The following is a 7,834-nucleotide window of genomic DNA, read 5'->3' as shown; positions in this document are numbered from 1 at the left end:
TACCCGGGATCACAGGGCCCGAAAACACCGGAATAAAAACTCAGGGACATACCTGCAAGGAGTCTCGGATGCTTCCCAGAGGATGGAGCATTGTCCAAGCAGAAAAATTATCTCGGGTATCTTCCTTGGAGGAGTCTGGGGTTGCTACCTGGGATGACAGAACCATAAACCGTGAGAAAAAAGACTCAGGGACATAGCTGCGACAAGTCTCGGATGCATCCCAGAGCATGAAGCATTGTCCAAGGAGAAAAATCATCCCGGATATCTTTCCTGAAGGAGTCTGGGGTTGCTACCCGGGATTAAAGGGACCCAAACCACAGGAAAAATGTCTGCGGGAAATGCCTGGGAGGAATCTCAGATGCATCCCAGAAGATGGAGCATTGTCCAAGGAGAAAAATCATCTCGGGTATCTTCCCTGGAGGAGTCTGGGGTTGCTACCCGGGATCACAGGGCCCGAAAACACCGGAATAAAAACTCAGGGACATACCTGCAAGGAGTCTCGGATGCTTCCCAGAGGATGGAGCATTGTCCAAGCAGAAAAATTATCTCGGGTATCTTCCTTGGAGGAGTCTGGGGTTGCTACCCGGGATCACAGGGCCCTAAAGCACTGGAGAAAACTCTGCAGGAGACGCCTGGGAGGAATTCTGGGTAGATCCCGCAGGATGGACCACTGTCAAGAGAGAAAAATCATATTGGGTGTCTTCCCTGGAGGAGTCTGGGGTTGCTACCTGGGATGACAGAACCATAAACCGTGAGAAAAAAGACTCAGGGACATAGCTGCGACAAGTCTCGGATGCATCCCAGAGCATGGAGCATTGTCCAAGGAGAAAAATCATCCCGGATATCTTTCCTGGAGGAGTCTGGGGTTGCTACCCGGGATTAAAGGGACCCAAACCACAGGAAAAATGTCTGCGGGAGACGACTGGGAGGAATCTCAGATGCATCCCAGAAGATGGAGCATTGTCCAAGGAGAAAAATCATCTCGGGTATCTTCCCTGGAGGAGTCTGGGGTTGCTACCCGGGATTACAGGGACCCAAACCACAGGAAAAATGTCTGCGGGAGACGCCTGGGAGGAATCTCAGATGCATCCCAGAAGATGGAGCATTGTCCAAGGAGAAAAGTCATCTCGGGTATCTTCCCTGGAGGACTCTGGGGTTGCTACCCGGGATCACAGGGCCCGAAAACACCGGAATAAAAACTCAGGGACATACCTGCAAGGAGTCTCAGATGCTTCCCAGACGATGGAGCATTGTCCAAGCAGAAAAATTATCTCGGGTATCTTCCTTGGAGGAGTCTGGGGTTGCTACCCGGGATCACAGGGCCCTAAAGCACTGGAGAAAACTCTGCGGGAGACACCTGGGAGGAATTCTGGGTAGATCCCGCAGGATGGACCACTGTCAAGAGAGAAAAATCATATTGGGTGTCTTCCCTGGAGGAGTCTGGGGTTGCTACCTGGGATGACAGAACCATAAACCGTGAGAAAAAAGACTCAGGGACATAGCTGCAACAAGTCTCGAATGCATCCAAGAGGATGGAGCATTGTCCAAGGAGAAAAATCATCCCGGATATCTTTCCTGGAGGAGTCTGGGGTTGCTACCCGGGATTAAAGGGACCCAAACCACAGGAAAACTGTCTGCGGGAGACGCCTGGGAGGAATCTAGGATGCATCCCAGAAGATGGTGCTTTCTCCCAGCAGAAAAATCATCTCGGGTATCTTCCCTGGAGGAGTCTGGGGTTGCTACCTGGGATTACAGGGACCCAAACCACAGGAAAAATGTCTGCGGGAGACGCCTGGGAGGAATCTCAGATGCATCCCAGAAGATGGAGCATTGTCCAAGGAGAAAAATCATCTCGGGTATCTTCCCTGGAGGAGTCTGGGGTTGCTACCCGGGATCACAGGGCCCGAAAACACCGGAATAAAAACTCAGGGATATACGTGCAAGGAGTCTCGGATGCTTCCCAGAGGATGGAGCATTGTCTAAGCAGAAAAATTATCTCGGGTATCTTCCCTGGAGGAGTCTGGGGTTGCTACCCGGGATCACAGGGCCCCAAAACACCGGAGAAAACTCTGCGGGAGACGCCTGGGAGGAGTTCTGGATAGATCCCGCAGGATGGACCACTGTCAAGAGAGAAAAATCATATTGGGTGTCTTCCCTGGAGGAGTCTGGGGTTGCTACCCGGGATCAGAGGGCCCGAAAATACCGGAATAAACACTCAGGGACATAACTGCAAGGAGTCTCGGATGCTTCCAAGAGGATGGAGCATTGTCCAAGGAGAAAAATCATATCTGGTATCTTCCCTGGAGGAGTCTGGGGTTGCTACCCGGGATTACAGGGACCCAAACCACAGGAAAAATGTCTGTGGGAGATGCCTGGGAGGAATCTCATATGCATCCCAGAAGATGGAGCATTGTCCAAGGAGAAAAATCATCTCGGGTATCTTCCCTGGAGGAGTCTGGGGTTGCTACCCGGGATCACAGGGCCCGAAAACACCGGAATAAAAACTCAGGGACATACCTGCAAGGAGTCTCGGATGCTTCCCAGAGGATGGAGCATTGTCCAAGCAGAAAAATTATCTCGGGTATCTTCCTTGGAGGAGTCTGGGGTTGCTACCTGGGATGACAGAACCATAAACCGTGAGAAAAAAGACTCAGGGACATAGCTGCGACAAGTCTCGGATGCATCCCAGAGCATGAAGCATTGTCCAAGGAGAAAAATCATCCCGGATATCTTTCCTGAAGGAGTCTGGGGTTGCTACCCGGGATTAAAGGGACCCAAACCACAGGAAAAATGTCTGCGGGAAATGCCTGGGAGGAATCTCAGATGCATCCCAGAAGATGGAGCATTGTCCAAGGAGAAAAATCATCTCGGGTATCTTCCCTGGAGGAGTCTGGGGTTGCTACCCGGGATCACAGGGCCCGAAAACACCGGAATAAAAACTCAGGGACATACCTGCAAGGAGTCTCGGATGCTTCCCAGAGGATGGAGCATTGTCCAAGCAGAAAAATTATCTCGGGTATCTTCCCTGGAGGAGTCTGGGGTTGCTACCCGGGATTACAGGGACCCAAACCACAGGAAAAATGTCTGTGGGAGATTCCTGGGAGGAATCTCATATGCATCCCAGAAGATGGAGCTTTGTCCCAGCAGAAAAATCATCTCGGGTATCTTCCCTGGAGGAGTTTGGGGTTGCTACCCGGGATCACAGGGCCCGAAAACACCGGAATAAAAACTCAGGGACATACCTGCAAGGAGTCTCGGATGCTTCCCAGAGGATGGAGCATTGTCCAAGCAGAAAAATTATCTCGGGTATCTTCCCTGGAGGAGTCTGGGGTTGCTACCCGGGATCACAGGACCCCAAAACACCGGAGAAAACTCTGCGGGAGACTCCTGGGAGGAGTTCTGGATAGATCCCGCAGTATGGACCACTGTCAAGAGAGAAAAATCATATTGGGTGTCGTCCCTGGAGGAGTCTGGGGTTGCTACCCGAGATCACAGGGCCCGAAAATACCGGAATAAACACTCAGGGACATAACTGCAAGGAGTCTCGGATGCTTCCAAGAGGATGGAGCATTGTCCAAGGAGAAAAATCATCTCGGGTATCTTCCCTGGAGGAGTCTGGGGTTGCTACCCGGGATCACAGGGCCCTAAAGCACTGGAGAAAACTCTGCGGGAGACGCCTGGGAGGAATTCTGGGTAGATCCCGCAGGATGGACCACTGTCAAGAGAGAAAAATCATATTGGGTGTCTTCCCTGGAGGAGTCTGGGGTTGCTACCTGGGATGACAGAACCATAAACCGTGAGAAAAAAGACTCAGGGACATAGCTGCGACAAGTCTCGGATGCATCCCAGAGCATGGAGCATTGTCCAAGGAGAAAAATCATCCCGGATATCTTTCCTGGAGGAGTCTGGGGTTGCTACCCGGGATTAAAGGGACCCAAACCACAGGAAAAATGTCTGCGGGAGACGCCTGGGAGGAATCTCAGATGCATCCCAGAAGATGGAGCATTGTCCAAGGAGAAAAATCATCTCGGGTATCTTCCCTGGAGGAGTCTGGGGTTGCTACCCGGGATCACAGGGCCCGAAAACACCGGAATAAAAACTCAGGGACATACGTGCAAGGAGTCTCGGATGCTTCCCAGAGGATGGAGCATTGTCTAAGCAGAAAAATTATCTCGGGTATCTTCCCTGGAGGAGTCTGGGGTTGCTACCCGGGATCACAGGGCCCCAAAACACCGGAGAAAACTCTGCGGGAGACGCCTGGGAGGAGTTCTGGATAGATCCCGCAGGATGGACCACTGTCAAGAGAGAAAAATCATATTGGGTGTCTTCCCTGGAGGAGTCTGGGGTTGCTACCCAGGATCAGAGGGCCCGAAAATACCGGAATAAACACTCAGGGACATAACTGCAAGGAGTCTCGGATGCTTCCAAGAGGATGGAGCATTGTCCAAGGAGAAAAATCATATCTGGTATCTTCCCTGGAGGAGTCTGGGGTTGCTACCCGGGATTACAGGGACCCAAACCACAGGAAAAATGTCTGTGGGAGATGCCTGGGAGGAATCTCATATGCATCCCAGAAGATGGAGCATTGTCCAAGGAGAAAAATCATCTCGGGTATCTTCCCTGGAGGAGTCTGGGGTTGCTACCCGGGATCACAGGGCCCGAAAACACCGGAATAAAAACTCAGGGACATACCTGCAAGGAGTCTCGGATGCTTCCCAGAGGATGGAGCATTGTCCAAGCAGAAAAATTATCTCGGGTATCTTCCTTGGAGGAGTCTGGGGTTGCTACCTGGGATGACAGAACCATAAACCGTGAGAAAAAAGAGTCAGGGACATAGCTGCGACAAGTCTCGGATGCATCCCAGAGCATGAAGCATTGTCCAAGGAGAAAAATCATCCCGGATATCTTTCCTGAAGGAGTCTGGGGTTGCTACCCGGGATTACAGGGACACAAACCACAGGAAAAATGTCTGTGGGAGATTCCTGGGAGGAATCTCATATGCATCCCAGAAGATGGAGCTTTGTCCCAGCAGAAAAATCATCTCGGGTATCTTCCCTGGAGGAGTTTGGGGTTGCTACCCGGGATCACAGGGCCCGAAAACACCGGAATAAAAACTCAGGGACATACCTGCAAGGAGTCTCGGATGCTTCCCAGAGGATGGAGCATTGTCCAAGCAGAAAAATTATCTCGGGTATCTTCCCTGGAGGAGTCTGGGGTTGCTACCCGGGATCACAGGACCCCAAAACACCGGAGAAAACTCTGTGGGAGACTCCTGGGAGGAGTTCTGGATAGATCCCGCAGTATGGACCACTGTCAAGAGAGAAAAATCGTATTGGGTGTCGTCCCTGGAGGAGTCTGGGGTTGCTACGCGGGATCACAGGGCCCGAAAATACCGGAATAAACACTCAGGGACATAACTGCAAGGAGTCTCGGATGCTTCCAAGAGGATGGAGCATTGTCCAAGGAGAAAAATCATCTCGGGTATCTTCCTTGGAGGAGTCTGGGGTTGCTACCCGGGATCACAGGGCCCTAAAGCACTGGAGAAAACTCTGCGGGAGACGCCTGGGAGGAATTCTGGGTAGATCCCGCAGGATGGACCACTGTCAAGAGAGAAAAATCATATTGGGTGTCTTCCCTGGAGGAGTCTGGGGTTGCTACCTGGGATGACAGAACCATAAACCGTGAGAAAAAAGACTCAGGGACATAGCTGCGACAAGTCTCGGATGCATCCCAGAGCATGGAGCATTGTCCAAGGAGAAAAATCATCCCGGATATCTTTCCTGGAGGAGTCTGGGGTTGCTACCCGGGATTAAAGGGACCCAAACCACAGGAAAAATGTCTGCGGGAGATGCCTGGGAGGAATCTCAGATGCATCCCAGAAGATGGAGCATTGTCCAAGGAGAAAAATCATCTCGGGTATCTTCCCTGGAGGAGTCTGGGGTTGCTACCCGGGATCAGAGGGCCCGAAAACACCGGAATAAAAACTCAGGGACATACCTGCAAGGAGTCTCGGATGCTTCCCAGAGGATGGAGAATTGTCCAAGCAGAAAAGTCATCTCGGGTATCTTCCCTGGAGGAGTCTGGGGTTGCTACCCGGGATCACAGGACCCCAAAACACCGGAGAAAACTCTGCGGGAGACACCTGGGAGGAGTTCTGGATAGATCCCGCAGTATGGACCACTGTCAAGAGAGAAAAATCATATTGGGTGTCTTCCCTGGAGGAGTCTGGGGTTGCTACCCGGGATCACAGGGCCCGAAAATACCGGAATAAACACTCAGGGACATAACTGCAAGGAGTCTCGGATGCTTCCAAGAGGATGGAGCATTGTCCAAGGAGAAAAATCATCTCTGGTATCTTCCCTGGAGGAGTTTGGGGTTGCTACCCGGGATTACAGGGACCCAAACCACAGGAAAAATGTCTGCGGGAGACGCCTGGCAGGAATCTCAGATGCATCCCAGAAGATGGAGCATTGTCCAAGGAGAAAAATCATCTTGGGTATCTTCCCTGGAGGAGTCTGGGGTTGCTACCCGGGATCACAGGGCCCGAAAACACCGGAATAAAAACTCAGGGACATACCTGCAAGGAGTCTTGGATGCTTCCCAGAGGATGGAGCATTGTCCAAGCAGAAAAATTATCTCGGGTATCTTCCTTGGAGGAGTCTGGGGTTGCTACCCGGGATCACAGGGCCCTAAAGCACTGGAGAAAACTCTGCGGGAGACGCCTGGGAGGAATTCTGGGTAGATCCCGCAGGATGGACCACTGTCAAGAGAGAAAAATCATATTGGGTGTCTTCCCTGGAGGAGTCTGGGGTTGCTACCTGGGATGACAGAAACATAAACCGTGAGAAAAAAGACTCAGGGACATAGCTGCGACAAGTCTCGGATGCATCCCAGAGCATGAAGCATTGTCCAAGGAGAAAAATCATCCCGGATATCTTTCCTGAAGGAGTCTGGGGTTGCTACCCGGGATTAAAGGGACCCAAACCACAGGAAAAATGTCTGTGGGAGATTCCTGGGAGGAATCTCATATGCATCCCAGAAGATGGAGCTTTGTCCCAGCAGAAAAATCATCTCGGGTATCTTCCCTGGAGGAGTTTGGGGTTGCTACCCGGGATCACAGGGCCCGAAAACACCGGAATAAAAACTCAGGGACATACCTGCAAGGAGTCTCGGATGCTTCCCAGAGGATGGAGCATTGTCCAAGCAGAAAAATTATCTCGGGTATCTTCCCTGGAGGAGTCTGGGGTTGCTACCCGGGATCACAGGACCCCAAAACACCGGAGAAAACTCTGCGGGAGACTCCTGGGAGGAGTTCTGGATAGATCCCGCAGTATGGACCACTGTCAAGAGAGAAAAATCATATTGGGTGTCGTCCCTGGAGGAGTCTGGGGTTGCTACCCGGGATCAGAGGGCCCGAAAATACCGGAATAAACACTCAGGGACATAACTGCAAGGAGTCTCGGATGCTTCCAAGAGGATGGAGCATTGTCCAAGGAGAAAAATCATCTCGGGTATCTTCCTTGGAGGAGTCTGGGGTTGCTACCTGGGATTACAGGGACCCAAACCACAGGAAAAATGTCTGTGGGAGATGCCTCGGAGGAATCTCAGATGCATCCCAGAAGATGGAGCATTGTCCAAGGAGAAAAATCATCTCGGGTATCTTCCCTGGAGGAGTCTGGGGTTGCTACCCGGGATCACAGGGCCCGAAAACACCGGAATAAAAACTCAGGGACATACCTGCAAGGAGTCTCGGATGCTTCCCAGAGGATGGAGCATTGTCCAAGCAGAAAAATTATCTCGGGTATCTTCCTTGGAGGAGTCTGGGGTTGCTACC

This window comes from Vanellus vanellus (genome assembly GCF_965231255.1).
Source record: "Vanellus vanellus genome assembly, contig: HAP1_SCAFFOLD_29, whole genome shotgun sequence".
NCBI classification, from domain to species: Eukaryota; Metazoa; Chordata; class Aves; order Charadriiformes; family Charadriidae; genus Vanellus; species Vanellus vanellus.
The sequence above is the reverse complement of the archived record's forward strand: the minus strand, read 5'-3'. Positions refer to the sequence as shown.